Source organism: Centroberyx affinis, unplaced genomic scaffold (assembly GCF_046629955.1).
Source record: "Centroberyx affinis isolate AG114_WGS23_722 - 3 ecotype Tasmania unplaced genomic scaffold, CSIRO-AGI_Caff_v1 ptg001563l_1, whole genome shotgun sequence".
Lineage (NCBI taxonomy): Eukaryota > Metazoa > Chordata > Actinopteri > Beryciformes > Berycidae > Centroberyx > Centroberyx affinis.
Genome location: NW_027280014.1, coordinates 114,959 through 132,597, shown reverse-complemented (window position 1 = coordinate 132,597; position 17,639 = coordinate 114,959).

The window sequence follows — 17,639 nt, the reverse complement described above, 5'->3', positions numbered from 1 at the left end:
TTTTTAAATGCCGATACCGATACCAGTGCGTTCGGACTGAAGCTGCTGATAGCCAATATTTTGTGGCGATATTTCAAGTTCTTTACATTTGAGTGAAAAAAATTCCCCAAAATTCCAAGTATCCAGTGTTTCCCCCAGAATTGTATTCTTGTCAGGGTGGAAAAGCCTCTGAAACTGAATTTAGAGCATCATGGGACACTAAAACTCTCCACTGCAACACAGGATGATAATAATAATAATAATGACAAAAACATTACCAGCGTTTACATGTCACAGCATCCACTCAATTCAGTTCAAGTCTTTATTGTCCTGTAAGGCTCAACCTTCATATCAAGGACCCTTAATTTAGCCCACATTAGAGCCACAGACCCCCATTTGATGAGATTTTGTCTTTCAGACCCAAATCTGAGAATATTTTTATTGTCAGATATGATTTTGTCCAGAATTCCATGATCTGTATTGTAGGTAGAGAGATAACAGAGAAACTATGATCAAAACAATCATTTTTCTACATTCTCTAAGTGTGTTAACTTCTTGTAAATGAAATAATGCTGAAGTTTAACAATTCATCAATTTGCTGGGGACCCCCTGGAACCCCCTCAAGGACCCCTGGTGGTCCCCGGACCCCACGTTGAGAACCACTGCTGTAAGGGAAACTTGGTTTGCAGACAGGATTTTAAATTCGGGTTTCGACCGATATGAAGGCTGATACAGATATTTCGTGAAGCGGATATTGTGAGCCGATATTGGATATCTTTAAATCTGACAATTTTCATGTAAAAAAAAACAAAAAACAAAACAAAAAGTAAATACTAGTACTTCAGCCATTCAATTGCCCCAGAATTGTATTCTTTGCAGAGTGAAAAAGCCTCTGAAACTGCATTAAAACCCAAAGAATCAAGGATCAAAGGATCAAAATATCAAGACAACCAGGTTATTATTGATAGATTACACAATAAATATGTAATCAATCAAACTGCATCATATCAGAGGTGGACGATATCTGATTTCTAATAATATCGGCTCCATATATCGGTTTATAACCCGCTTTCTGTCTCGGCCATTTCTGGACGGTCCAGCGCCACGTCTCGTCCCGCGAAACAGGAAACCCCTCTGTTCGCACCCTGCACCCCATAACTCCCCCGTCCTCCCCCTTTGATCCTCAGCTAGCCAGACAGGCGGACAAACACACACACACACACACACACACACAGGGGCAGACACAAATGTACACAAACGCACATGCAAGCATCACATCCATACGGGACACATACGAGTATACAGGCGTTAAATATGTACTCACACAGACTTAGACACACACACACACACACACTCGCTGACAGTGGTGTGGGTGGTGTGTGTGTGTGTGTGTGTGTGAAGGCAGACTGAAACTCCACATGCCTCCCCCTGTCTACCAGCCTGTCAACAAGTGAGCAGAGCAGTTGTGGCACAAATGGCCGCCGTTGTTTTATCAAGGGTGAGTAACAAAAGTGGCATTGAGATGTACAGGCCTCCCACACTGCTGCTAAAGAGAGAGAGTGTGTGTGTGTGTGTGTGTGTGTGTCACTAAGCCGTGTAAATCATACGTGGATTAGTTGGTGGAGGATTTTTATATGTGTGTGTGTGTGTGTGTGTCCATCTGGCTGCTTGTCTGAGCTGGGCAATGTGCATAGTAAGGTTAGACTGATATATTGGTTTGCCGATATTTTTTTTTTTTTGGGGCCGATATTGGTGTTTTACTAAATATCGGATATCGACCGGACTGCTGATATGATGCGGGTTCCTCCCTGAACACAGATACATGAAAAACCTGCGAAGAAATTGTATTTTTTTTTTGTATTTATTCATTTATTGTTCCATATTTGTTCATTTAATAGTTCAATATTGCTTCATTTAAAGGCAGTAATGTGTCCCAGAGTTTCCTCTACCAGTGAATAGGTGCGGTGTGGCACTCTGCCTTAAAGAGCTGCTGACTCTGGGTTTCAGTGGAGAGTTTTAGTGTCCCATGATGCTCTGAACATTCTGGCAGAAACACTTACAATACTTTTATTTTTTGGCATGAAAATGGTCAAATTTAAAGCTATTGAATATAGAGCTGCAACAATTAATCAATTAATCGATTAGGTGTCAAATATTAAATTAATCGCCAACTATTTTGATAATCGATTTGAGTCATTTTTTAAGAAAAATAAGTCAAAATTCTCTGATTCCAGCTTCTTAAATGTGAATATTTTCTGGTTACTTTACTCCTCTATGACAGTAAACTGAATATCTTTGGGTTGTGGACAAAACAAGACATTTGAGGACGTCATCTTGGGCTTTGGGAAACACTGATCCACATTTTTCACCATTTTCTGACATTTTATAGACCGATCGACAATGAATATAATCGTTAGTTGCAGCCCTGATTGAGTAACAGCACAAAATATCAGCTATATCTGCGACTTCTAGTCTAAAAAATAAGTGTCTGTATCGGCCTTCCAAAGCCCGTATCGGTCGAACCCCAGTGCATAGACACACTGATGTTTTGGGGGTATTAACGCTCCCCATCCCACCCCCCCACCCCCCCCCCCCCCCTCCACCTCCCCTCTCCCTCCCCTCTGTTTCCTCCCAGGCGAACCATGCAAAACAGGATTAGCTCATCTTCAGACAAGGCCGTTTCACCGCTGCACAGTTCGATTCCGCTGCACTTCGACGGGAGCCGCGTTCAAAGCTCAACCCCCCCACCCCCCCACCCCCCCGCCCCCCCTGCCCCCCCCTGCCGCCATTTTGATTCGAGCCGGCGCAGGTAGGTCAGCGCGTTAACGCCGAACCGACGCTCCGCTCGATGTGCCTCTTGTTTGTCTTTGTAGAGGATATTGTGTGTGGGGGGGGGGGGGGGCAGCGCCTGCCGTGACGCTGACAAGGAAATATTCGACAAATCCTCTGAATTTACGATGCTGGCACCCACAGACGAAAGTCACAATAGACTTGTCCCTCGAGTGACAAGTTTTTCCTCCAGATTTCGCTAAATGATGTGTAGCGGCACATGGTTTTGAGAGCAAATCCCCAAAAGTCTGTCGCAGCTTGCCATAAAACAAAGACATAGCTATAATTGTCACTGAGTCACTGAGTTCAAAGCGGATTAGTGCGTCTCGCAGCCAGAGCCTCGCTGCAGTGTCAGTGATCTTTCGAAAATCTTTAATTACATGGGGCTCCAAATTCGGTACGTCCCACCACCGAAAATACACTCCCGCTTCAAACAGAGAGACGCGAAGAATACCAAAACACACCGCCGTTTTATTTGTTTTCCGAGCAGCGTCGTAAAACTGTCTCCCTCGCTCCTCCAGACGTCCAGTATGAAAGGTTAAAGAAGTAATAAAAGTGACAGTGCTGGCATTTCCCCAAATCATCTGTTTGCAATCGTCTGTACCGTAAGATTGTCAACAAAATGGCAGCACCTCAGTGTGGCTGAGGAAAATGGTTTCTGTGTGCCCTGTTCTCACAAGCCGGTCCAACGAACTGTTAGCACTTGCGGCAGGAATTCAGGTGGTAAAATATCTCAATATGATAAAAAGAGTAGATGAAAAACAGACTGTCCTGTAATGAAAGTGATGTGAGGAAATCAGGTCCTTATCTTATCATGTTTCCTGAGCCTTTTAATAAGGAAACACACAAGGTCTGCCTTGTAATTCCCACTGGGGGAATTGCACTCTTGGTGCTGTAAGACACTTTGGATAAAAACATTCACCAAATACCTTTAATACCTATACATGCTCTTAAAATTACACGGGAAAAAGCATGCGTTTTAAAACTCTTCGCATTTTAAAACAAATATTTGGCTTCTTCAACAGTGACAAACATTAAATCTAAATGCAATTAAAACCATGAAAGTTTTTGCACATGGCATCTAAATTCCTAAGTTCACAGAAGCAAACATAATAATAAAGGAGCCGAAATAGAATTTTAAATTGAAAATGCGCTCATTTAAAAAAAAAACAAAAAAAAAACACTAAAGCGGTGTAAACAAGCCCTGTTTTGAGTAAAACAGCACACTCTGGTATACCTATTATGCAGATGAGGCTTAATGATTATATTTGTCTTCACACGGATCATTTTTTGTTTGTGTGAAACTGCTGCTTTGCTGTATCATATGCCACATAAATATGTATGAGTCACTGGGAGGAGGTTTTCCATTGCCGGAGCAGAGCAGACATTTATAGAGGTGTCAGAGATAGATAATCGAGGCGAGGGCTTCTCCGCATGAAATGAAAATACTGTTGCAGCAGCCTGTGTGTACCTCCTCTAGGCAATAATAGACTCGCATCGTGTTGTGATATTGAATCTTATCATATTCTTCCCTGATAAAAGGTTACATAGTGTTTACAGTGTATAGAAGATGGACAGTACCACTGCTTCTTGAGTTATTACTGAGCTGCAGAATACGGGACACAGGATTGCTATCAGGAGCATGTAAATTGCAATGTTTTACACACATGCACATAAGCATGCATGCATGTACAAGCACTTTTTCAAATATAAAACTGACTACGTTTTTATTTCTACAAAGCCAGGCAGGGAAAACCTATTAATATATGGATTATAGTATATATCAAAACACAGCAATTAGCTAGTCTAGTATTGCAGGTATACTGAGCATGCATTTGTTGTGTCTTTGAACATTAAATTTGTCCTCTTGTCTTTGGTAATTTGCTGACATTGCATGTGCCCATAATGCTGTATTTGCACATACTGAACATGCATGAAGCCATAATACATTAACTGGAATGGGAAATGTTACTGGAATCAAATGGGGTAAATTTGGTCTACCATGGGCCACAACTGTTATTAATCTGGCCTTCATTTTTAGTATTACTCGTTATTATTCATGATTACACAGTTAGACCTTATTCCTAAGGCGGCCATTTTGAATTTACAGGGTGGGAAGCTCTACCTGGAAGAGCAAGTAGGGCAGCTGTATGTCCTACTGTTGTGAACCAACATGCATCTTACAAACATTTTCTCTGATTCCCCACTGAAAAATATATTGGAAATATATCTGAATCTGGATAGTCTATAGGTTCACATTTGAAGCTCTACTGGTAGCTAGCTAGTGGCGTACTAGCTAATAAGCTAGCTAGCTTCCCTGCTAAATTCGTTGTTGTTTCCAAGATTGCTAGCCAATCTGATAATTGTTAGCTCTATATGAGGTCTTCACTTATGTGTTGAATTATTCTTATACATATACTGTACATTAGAGGTCTTCATGGGTCTACCCGGACCCTAGGATCCGAGACCCGACCCGGGACCCGTACGGGTTCAGATCCACGTTTCTGCAAGTCTTTCTGTTATTTTGATCTCCTTTTATTAGGCTACCATATGTTGTATCAGACATGATAAACATTTTTAGCGGTAGAACGGCATTTTTAGTAGCAAATTTAATTACCGGGTTTGTCGGGTCTCTCCCGGTCCCGGGTCTCGGGTCTCTCCCGGTCCCAGGTCTCTCCACTGGGTCAGGTCTGTAATATCTCAGGCAAAAACGGGTCGGTATATATATATTTTTAAACCCATTTTGGACCCGTGAAGACCTCTACTGTACATACAGTATATACATATATATATATAGTATGTATGTAAACTAATCTTCCAGGTGGAGTTTCCCACCCCAAGTGTGACGCAGCCTAAGTTCAAAATGGCCGCCGTGTTTCAAACCACTCATCCACCCTTCCTGCCCCCAGTACACACCAGCATCAGTACAGATACTGGCTCCTCTTAGCGGTCAGTTCAAAATGGCCGCTGTGGGAATAAGGTCAATTACTGCTATCGTGAATGAACTTGATTGTGTGTAAACCGTTGCAGCCAGTCGCTCTGACAGAGAGAGAGAGAGAGAGAGAGAGAGGGAGAGGAGGGGGTGAGAGAGAGAAAGAGAGGAGGGGGTGAGAGAGAGAGAGAGAGAGAGAGAGAAAGAGAGGAGGGGGTGTGAGAAAGAGAGGGGGGGGGGGAGAGAGAGAGGGAGAGGGAGAGGTGGACTAGCTGTGCTCATCCCATGTGTTCCACAAAGAGTTCAGGTTACAACTGGGAGGCATTTTGGGAATGGAGCTCAGCACAGACCGTGGCTAACAGCTTTAACACCAGCCAGCGTCATGTGTGGTCCCAACGGAATTCTGTGTGTGTGTGTGTGTGTGTGTGTGCGTGCATGAGTGACAGAGAGAGGGAGAGAGAGAGAGAGAGAGTGAGAGAGAGAGAGAGGGAGAGAGGGAGAGAGGGAGAATGCCTCTGTGCGTATGCCTGTACCTGTGTGTTTGAGTGAGAGTGTGTGTGTACGAGTGTGTGTTTGTATCTGTATCTGTGTGTGTGCGTGTGTGAGTGTGTGTCTGTGTGTCTGTGTGTGTACGCCTGTACCTGTGTGTGTGTGCGTGTGTGTGTGTGTGTGTGTGTGTGTGTGTCTATGTGTTTTTGTTGACAGGTCAGAAAAAGTTAAGTGCCAGATCCTTACCAGCGCTCATTTGCAGGATTAAAATTAACAGCCGTATTTGCATAAAGTCATGAGACACACTGATCCAAAATGGCCGTCAGATGCCAGAAGGTCTGATGTTTCTGTAATTAGGAAATATGCAGATTGAAGAAACAAGCGAAAACTGAAAACGGTGCAGAATTTGGTTTCTTACTCTAAGTAAGAGTGGAGTCGACAGAAAGGTTTAGATCATAGCTTTCATTGCCGGTCATATGGTTGTCATGATGTCACTGGTCATATTTTTGGACTGAAATGTATGCTGGCAGGCGTGAAGTGTGTGTGTGAGAGTGTGTGTGAGTGTGAGTGTGTGTGTAGAAGGGTTGGGAGGGCAAGTCTTCTAGGTCAAGCTTTTTTACTTTTCTTTTCAATGAGAAATGTTAAATACCAGTGATAAAATGATGATCTATACTATTATCTATTATATTGTCGCCATATTGTATTAGAATATCATAATATATTAGAGAATGTAATATTTTTCAGATTTTCAATGTGAAATTTTGTCGATGATGATGCTGATGAAGGCCAGGTGATGAATTGAATCTCTTCTCACCATGTGAAATAAAGGCATTTTTTAGATAAAATTGCCTTGGACATTTTTTGTTGTTGTTGTTGTGAAACTGCTGGTTTGACTGGATCTTAATGTGTATTTACAAAGACTTTCCATGCATTGCTTTAATTTGAAAGCTTATGGATTGCCATAATTATTTGGAACATTATACCATATTAGCTGCTGCAATACATGGCTGACTTTGCATCATGGTGGCGATTCACAGACATGGAAAAAAAAAAAACAAAAACACTTTCCAAATCTTACGGGACAAGAGCTAAAATGATCAAAAGACAATTCTGTGGCATTAACTCCCGATGCGGTGACAGGTCCTGCATGTGAGAAACGGTGGTATTGTCCTTTAAGAGAAGGTAGATTATCACTCGGTGTGATATAATTGAGGTAGTGCTGCCTTAATTAACTGGGCAGTGTGAGTAATCAGCTGAGGGCGGTGTTGGGAAATAAAAACGGCTAATTAATTACCTATAGCTGCCGTGGCAACGCGTCACAGAGGCACCAATTAGCTACAGGACACCCCGCAATTAATGAGAAGAATTAGACGGAACGACCTTGATGTACGAGCCGCTGTAAGGTAAAACACGATATTTATTAGGGAAGATATTATAAAACCCATGTTGACGCGGGTCCAAATTCAGGGTTTGGTGCCGGTCCACGTGTCCTGGAAGATGTCAATGTCCTGGACAAATGGGAGAAATTCCGGTCAAATATTATCTGTGTTTATTGAGCTTAAAGGCAGGCTATATAAAGAATGACATCATCAAGGCATGTAGATTTATAATATTTTTTATTGAAAAGTAGGCTACTTTTGCTTATACATTATATTCCAAATAAAATAAGTCCCATCAATAGACTCAGGTGCATAACGCTATCTCTCTCAAACACACACACAAAGTTACCATGCAAAATAGAAAAATAGGGTCATCTACTATGAAAATTTGCACGTTACTTACTGACATGTATTTTGTTGCCAAATAGCCATATGCTTTCACCATTACGCAGTGCCAAATGCGCAACGTGCATGTCCCGTTAACCATCATCACACATTGCCAGTTGCTAAATACGCAACGGACAACCAAGAAAAACAACACAGTAAATATGTAAAAAGCACAGCCCAGCAAAAAGCCATGAAAATAACCTGCAAAGGCATCTGACTTTCACCTGACACACAACATAGGCCTACCCAACACACACACACATCGCCCTTGATTGGTTAATACATTACGTTACATTCTCATGTCACTTAAATCAACTCATGTAGTGTAATATTTATTATTACTTTACTGAAAGAGACTCAAAGCTAGTCATCAGGAGCAGGTTGGAGATAGACTGGCAGTAGAACTCAACCTGTTGCTGTAACTCAGTCTCAGTAAAACAAGAAGTACAATGTTCCAATAATTGTGCTTGGAGGGAATTATATTCACTGGACATTATGACCGGAGAGATTTAAATATGTCAGACTTCAACAGATTTTCCCGGTAAAAAAAACCCCGGTAATTACCGGATAACGGAAACCCCGGTCCAAATTCAGGTCGGGCTCGACTCGAGCCGAGCAGCGGCGAAGCCGGCGCCTCCGCGGGCGACTCGGGAGGCGGAGGGTGAGAAATACATAAGATTTTGAGGCGTAATTCTCGCTCATCGCTCATCCGCAAGCAATCGGTTATAGGGTCTTTAGCGAGGCTGAATGGCCGCCTTTGTTGGATCCCTATTCATCATCCGCCCGACTCCAGCATGAGGGGAAATGTGCCGCTTTTCCAGAAGACCCTCCAGCGCGCCGAGCCGCACAGCTGGTCTGTATAAGCCGGCCCAGACACTGACTGATTAACTTACTGCAGGTGCATTCGCCAGCCTGCGCGAGCCCGCCTGCCCCCCAGCCCCCCAGCCCCACGCGGCAGCAGTTGCTCTTCATCACCGGCGTGTCTGAGAGCCTCCCAAAGTGTTTACCGCCGACTTTATGTTGATATATGCAGGAGCGCGTCGCCTGTAACAGATATGGAATTTGATAAGTGGCAGTGTCAGAGCTGTTTGGAGCACTAGCTAGCACAATTAGCTTAGACCCATGTTTCTGTGTCTCTGTGTGCACTTGTGTGTGTGTATTCGAGTTCCCGTTCGACAACGCTTCCTAATTCCAGCCGCCCCTGTCCCTGCCCTCGCCTGCCAAAATCCTAATCTTCCACGAAACTGGATATAACCAGCCCATAAAAGCTCTATCAGTGTCCCACGATTCCCACTTGTTCGCAGAGCTGAACTATGAAAACCGCTGCATGTGCACCTCAAAGGTTTATGGACTCCCTTAGCGGTAGACTTGGAGCCGAGGACTCTCATATGGAAGCCATTACACAGTTGCAAGAAACAGATTTCCTTTCAGCTCCTCTTTTGGTGTGGAGGCGACAGGGAGAGAAAAGGAAGGAGAGGTCAATCGCATGTTTTCGCGTTTGCGTATAAACAGGGAAACCGCGAGAGGTATATCAAGCGCACCTATTTTCAGGAGGGGGGTTCGTCCGTCCGCGTTTGCAGACGAGGAGCGCTGCAGGTTTAGGAACAGACGGCGCTGACCCGGCAGAGGTCAGGATGAGCCTCTGTGTGGTCTGCAACACCTTACATATGGTTCAGATGAGAGAGTCCTGAGAGGGGGCACCGAGGGAAATACAGAGACACACAGTGCACCTTCCCAGAAAAATCCACTTTACACAAAATACACTGACTTTTCTTGAAATGAAAGTAATAATCCTCCGCATTTTCATATAAATAAAGGCCCCTTTTGCTGCCCTCTATCACTGATTGATGTGACACAATAGTGATTCAACCAGTGCTGGGGTTGTACAACGTGTTATTTTGTTATTTTTTTGTTATAACACATTCCTTTCTGTGGTAACTAGCAACATAACATAATAGTTTTTCAATTCCTGTAATCCATTATTAGCTACTTCTATAAATTGGACTGCCGTTACTTGTACTTTTCTTTCAAATTGTTTCATTTTTGTTAGCAGTGTTGGGCAAGTTACTGAAAATTTGTAATTAGTTACAGTTACTAGTTACTTCTCTCAAAAAGTAATTGAATTACTTTACCAATTACTGCTTAATAAAAGTAAGTAGTTACTAGGGAAAGTAACTTTTGCGTTACTTTTAAATGTCTGCATCAATTCTCTTATTACACATAGCTATATTATTTTAGTGTTGCTGTGGCACAGTGGGACAAGACAACTGTCAAATTTTATCTATCATTGTACCCATTATCACTATGATGAAAAGTAAGTAGTGGAACAATAAAACACAATAGATGTAGGTGTATTTATTGTAGCCTCACAGGCCTTCAGATCATTAGTACACTCTTTTGGCAGTGTAAAATGAAATAACAACTACACTCTTTGGCAGTGTAAAATTAAATAACAACTACACTCTTTGGCAGTGTAAAATTAAATAACAACTACACTCTTTGGCAGTGTAAAATTAAATAACAACTACACTCTTTTGGCAGTGTAAAATTAAATAACAACTGTTTCTCAGACATTTGTCGTGTTGTTTTGCTCGGTGCTTCAGAAGATTAGAATTTCTAGTCTTTGATGTGGATAAAGTTTTGCACACAGACTACAGCTCACCACTATATTTTTGTCCTTTATCTCGAGGAGGGAAAAATAATGTCTGTATTTCCAGGACAGTAAGCTTGCGCCTGAACTGTCGGCCACTGTGTGGCTAAGTTACCGGACCGGTAGTCTTTTGATTCACTTGCGCCACCGTAAGGTCAGATGATCATAAACCGGATAATCCTCTGAAGTTGTCCGCTATTTTCACGTAAAGTAACGAGTAACGAGCCCATTTAAATTTCAGTAATTGTAATTGCGTTATTTAATTTGAAAAAGTAATTAGTTGCATTACTAGTTACCGCCAAAAGTAATTGAATTACAGTAACACAGTAACTTTTTTTTTAATTTTTAGTGATGTGTTTTACGTTTCCAGTTTGTTTGGAATCAACAGAAGAAGAAGAACTGGGTAGTTAGCATGAGCACCGATAGCCACCATGGCTGAACAGACAGAGAGAAGAGAAACTCAAACTGCATCGACAGAAAATCCAAGCTCCGAAATACAAAAGCAAAACATTAAATGTGTGTGCAGTTTTTTTTCCTTGCATCGCATCAAACCGAAGGTAACGGCTTGTAAAACCTCCGGTGAAATTTTGACTCTGGCATGCAAAAAAGAGGGGGGGGGGGGGGGGTAAAAAAGTTTTGATATTCACAGGTGATGTTCTGTTAATTCTCTAAAGACAAATGTTTATCACCCTGCCAGTTGCCGTACGGTATATTAGGTGTATCTCGGCCGTATGGTATCTGCCAAAAACACTGTGGGCCATATGTGCCGCCATGCTGTTAGCGAAGGAGCTGCTGTTACAACCTGGTGAAAACATGCAGCTCGGAGTCATCGGGTCCCACAGGTAATCCTATGATATTCTGTCTCCTCTGGGTATCAGGGCCGCTTCCATCGTTATCCCGCTTTTTTTCCCCATAAATTTAAGGTATGATTTCCACTTTTTTGAGCGTGAAAAAGAAACCGAAACCTTTTGTTATCAGGGTAGGATTCATTCAGCGAGTGTCTCCTGTCCGGCGGGTGGAGGGAGAGGTGGGGGGGGGGGGAGAAAAGAGGGAAAGTGAGGTTTTCTCGCCGCACCTCAACCTTAACAATCGACCTTAACCTTCCGCTGCGTTGCGAAAGTGCCAAAGGTCACGCGGAGACGGAATGAGTTTTGGGCTTGAGAATCAGGGCACGTCTGACCCGAACCGTGTCTAATATCGCTCAAGCCAGCGGGGAGGGAGGGAGGGTGGGGGTGGGGGGGTGGCCTTTACCTGTCGGACTGGGCCGGCCGGCAGCTCGTCCACAGCAGCGGCCGCATCCAACCTTGAGCAGGAAGACACGGAGAAACGGCGGCAGATCGGGATTTTTTTTTTTTTTTTCTCCTGGAAGGATTCATGAGAATACAAGAGGCTGCGTGTGAGACTAGGGCCGCAGTCGAGACCGCCTCGGGTCGAGTCCAAGTCCAGAGCGAGTCATTGGCGACTCGAGTTCCGATTCAAGACCGAGACCGAGGGGGTGGGGGGGTCGAGACCGAGTCGAGACCAAGACCTGGGGGAGTTGAGAGGGTCGAGACCGAGTCGAGATCAAGACCGAGGGGGGTCGAGACCGAGTCGAGACCAAGACCGCAAAACTACGAGTCCAATTCGAGACCAATACCATAGCAATGTGTTATCCAAGGCTTCCATTGTATTTATTGACTAAAATAGCACATTTTTGTTTATTGCCTAAAATAGAAGGGAGGTTTCTAAAGACATTTCAACAAAATTAGCATGTTTTGAGGACAAAATGAATTGTAGGCAGCTTGTTTATGTTCATAACATACAGTAGTTGCACCTTTACTTAACTAGAAGTGGATTAATCTGTTTCACCTACTTTTTCTTTCTGCTCCACAACCACATGCTGCTCTCAGCTCTGACTGACTGAAAATATTCTGACCTGTAATTTAAGAAGGTGAAGACAAAGGAAAAAAGACAGAGAAAGACAGAGCGAGAGCAGGAGTAACGTTACATATGGACATGGTGAGTTTTTTTTTTTTTTTTATTATTATCAAAACTGAGTCATTGGTTGGGTAGTTGGCATGTCACCAATCAGCAGTCATTAAACCTTTCGGTGGGCGCATAACTTTATCAGCTGTGAAAATTGTATCATTCGCTGCTGGTCACTTCCTTAGAAGAGATTATAATTAGAAAAACAATAATATTATGTAACGTTAATTCATCCGAGACCGATTCAAGCCGATTCGAGTACTACAGCCCTGGTGTGAAATGGAAGCGTACACACACACACACACACACACACACTGCATCTGCTTATCCACACATAGGCCCCACCTGACCGCTCACACACGCTATAGTAACACATACATGCACAAATAGACACGTATATGCATACATACACACAAAAGCACATACACTGTACCTGCTTACACACAAACATGTACACCCTACACATACTGTACACACACACATGTACATACACACATGCACATGCTTTATACAAACTCATGCACATACATACATATGCACATTACTCTGTATAGCACACAGATATACAGTATATATACAGTATATGCCAACAGACACACACACACACATAGGAATGCTGCATCTGCTTATACATGCACACACACATGCACATGCAATATATTCATAATGTACACACACAAGCATACACACACGTAAAAACACACAAATACTATTGCTTGCACACACACACACACATATACATACAATATACAGTACATACACATACACACAAGAATATACTCACAAATACTATAGCTTGCATACACACACACGTGTGTTCACAACAATATATGCAAACATACACACACAACCGTACACACACATAAAAACACATACTATGGCCTGCAGACACACATGCGAACACACACATGCACACACAAGCATACACACACATAGATACAGTAATACTATAGCTTACACAATATACACACATGTACACACCCAAGGATACACACACACAAACAAGATTGCACACACACACACACACACACCCACACACACAGATACGATATATGCACACATACACACAAAACAAGGACACACACAGATAAACGCACACACACACTAGAGCTTGTACACACACACATACACACACATAGAACATAAGCACACATACACACACAGACATACTACAGTAGTATATCGGCTCACACACACACATTCACTGCATGTATCGACACGCAAACAATGCTGCGGATACACACACATAAACACACAAATACTATAAATTGAACACCACCACACCCCCCCCCACACACACACACACACACTCTCACACACATTCACACAGCAGGTATCGACATGCTAGCTAACGTGATCGACACGTGAAGAGGATCGCGCGGCAGACCGGCTCTGACTTTCACCTGCAGGGACTGAACATTCCTGTCCCATCAGTCACCGAGGCGGGAGCGACCTCTGCGATGTCTCAATCCGGCCCGCTCTGACAAAGCCCAGAAACGCACCGCAAGCCTCGCCGCCCGATCTGATATGAGATCACACACACACACACACACACACACACAAATAGAAGCTCCAGGCAACAGCTAGGCGTGCAACGGATGAGCGAGGGCCACTGAAAGCATGATAGTCTTTGTGTCTTTTTTTTAATGTCAGCTATAGGGCTGTGCAAAAAAAAAAATCGCTACAGCTGAGTATTGCAATTTTTTTTTTTGCCATGATACTGTGTCGGTTTTCCAGCCCCTCGTGTCGATACATTAAAAAAAAATTATTCATGTTTTAAAACGGATTTCAAATGTCCTTAAATTTCCCTCAAATCCCTTTGAATGAAATAGTTTTGACTCAATTTGTCCGCTGAGTTATCAATATAATGTGATGTACATATTAGGCTACCCAGGTGGTACACAGCAAGTTGTATTTTCAGCTCTATTTTTACATTTTCAGTAAATTATGTAGAGTATTGCAATGTATCGCAATATGTATCGTGATACAATCGTATCGTGACCCATGTATCGTGATATGTATCGTATCGTGAGGTCCTTGGCAATACCCAGCCTTAGTCAGCTATGTAGCTATGTCTATATTTTCATACAGTAGGGTTTCGTAAAGGAATACACTATGTTTTTTGGGAGATTTGGCTGCTAAGTGATGAGAACATAGACACCAACATCATCCACGTGTCCCCGGTGGATCGTCCTTGATGTTTTGGTGCTCCATGCTAACACTTAAGCATGATGAGTGATAGCAGGCTACTAGCATCATCCAAAGTGAGAAGACTGACCTTTAAGTCATAAAAAGTTGGTTTTATTATATGGCCTGCAGGTTCAAATATTTTAAAAATGAAATATTATTAACTCAGTACAGCTGATGTAGCCAGGTTTATTTGTGGAACTATTTCAGGTGAGCAATAACATATTCATCCGCTGCGCAGTGATTTTTAGCTGTACACAGTCTCCCATCACCCACTCCTTTCACTTCTTATGGAAACAGGGAAAATAGTCCCTGCTAAATCAAACCAGTATGTTATTTTTGTGTAAATTGTATCGATCTCCTACATAAAGCTGCAAGATTTAGCCACATATCATTTAAGATTACTTAGCATGTAGATTTAGCTGCTACAAGTTCTCATTTTATCACTTTGGGGATAAATGCTAGCGGCCTCTCAACATAGTGTATGCTAAAGTGTTAGCGTGGAGCCTACTATCACTCAACATAGTGTATGCTAAACAGTTAGCGTGGAGCCTACTGTCATACAACATAGTGTATGCTAAAGTGTTAGTGTGGAGCCTACTGTCATTCAACATAGTGTATGCTAAAGTGTTAGTGTGGAGCCTACTGTCATTCAACATAGTGTATGCTAAAGTGTTAGCGTGGAGCCTACTGTCATTCAACATAGTGTATGCTAAAGTGTTAGCGTGGAGCCTAATGTCACTCAACATAGTGTATGCTAAAGTGTTAGCATGTAGCACTGGAGCCAATGATTTACCAGGGACACATAGGCTACAGCAGGCATATGATTTTGGTGTCTATGTTCTCAACTCTTAACCCAACAACTTGGTGTATTACTTTAAGCTGTGGGTCGGTCCAAGGGTAAGAATTACATAAGATGAAATACATCTTACATTTGGTGACCGGGCTGAGAAAGTTCAAGAAGCCATTGTTGTTTTCTACATGCACATATTCTACATCTGTATACAGTATGAGTATAAATCAGGTATAGGGGGATATAATTAATCTACACACTCACAAGCATCAGTAAACAGACAGGATAAAATATAACACAGTTGCAGTTTAACCTCCCAGAGTGATTCCATATGTTCCACACAACATCTGAAAGATATTCATGACCGCTGGTTTACTCCACCGTATACAGTATACTGTATTTATGATATACTGTGTATATGAGGGATTTCATTCAAATAAGGATTTAATTCCAAAATGCGATATATGTGTTTTGGAAAGCTTTTACTACCTTGAAATTCAAAAACACTGATGATCCTATCCTTAAATTGTAGATATAGAATGATTGTACGATGAATCATAACATTAACAGTAACCCATAATGTGCTTGACTTTCATGCCAGAGATTGCTTTCGTATGAGTAAGAGCCTTTTTTTTTTTTCAAACTCTTTATATAGCCATCGGTGCTATTGTGGAAAAAACACTTAACCTGTTGGTGTTTTTCTTACTTGAAGTGAAAATTACATGGTCATGTGTGTGTTGAGGGCTAGGTTTAGTGTCATGACCCCTCAGGCCCTTAAAGATTGTAAAAAACCCATAATTTTCCAAATTACATAGCCAGAAACAGGAAAATAAACATTCTCCTTTAAAAACTTGAAATTTGGAAATGCACGATTTTTGTCCAAAAATAGTCACATACTTAACTAGAATAAATATCCGCTAGAGTATATACAGTATGAGTATGAGAGTATGAACAAGATACAGTTTGATGCTCAATATCCAATTTTATAAAAACTGCTCAATACTTAAAAAACATATATGATTTCAAATAAGAAAATACACATTCTCCTCTTCATACCTTGAATCGTGGAAAGGTATTTTGTCCAAAAACAGCGACATACTTATGCAGATTAAATATCTGCTACAGTATACACAGTCTGAGTATGAATAAGATATAGTTTGAATTAAGAAATGATGGTTTCCTTTGCGATGTGCTACATATCCATTTTTATATGAACTATCATCATTTAAAACTTAAAAAAAATAAATGATTTCCTCCTTAACAATGTCAGTATTTGGTAGGCAAATAGCTGATCAGTTAAATGTTTTCACAAAATGAGTTTTACTATCATTTCAGCAAGTGATTAGTGATCAGCTTTCATATCAGCAATGTGTAGAGTAGAGGTCGATTTTGTTTTATCAAATTGTGGAAACCAATTTCATCTTATTTTGTCCTATTTAGCCTTCAGCAGACAGTAATAGCAGTCTGGCCTTTCACTGAGACTCCTGCAGGGAAGATGTCCTATAGGATATATATTATAGCACTGTAGAATGACAGCGTGTGTGTGTGTGTGTGTGTGTGTGTGTGTGTGTGTGTGATGTCGGCCTCTCAGAGTGAGTCCATCCGCTCGGCTCTGCCTGACCCGGTGGAGGCTGTCAGAGGCGGAGGTTCAGCCAGAGTTCACCGGGCTACTGCCACCACAAACACCCAGGGAGCCGCGTTTCCATGTGTCACTCTAATGTGGCGGCGAGATGAAGAGCCGCTCGCATCCAACCTTCTGTCTTCTGGGGCCAGACGCCGGGACGGAGTGGAGTTTTTTTTTGTGTGTGTGTGTGTGTGTGTGTGTGTACTGGGAGGAGGGGGGTGCTGGTGATGTCTTAGGCTACGTTCACACTGCAGCTGAAAGTGTCCCGGTTCTCATTTTCAGCCCCTCACATGTGAAACAGATCTGATGTTTTCTATTCAGTGTGAACAGTAAAAAGCTGCATGGAGTCACATTTTTCCAGTCCTGATCTGGACCATGTGGATATGTGGCACAAAATCAGATTCTGAGATTTGAATGCTCAAATC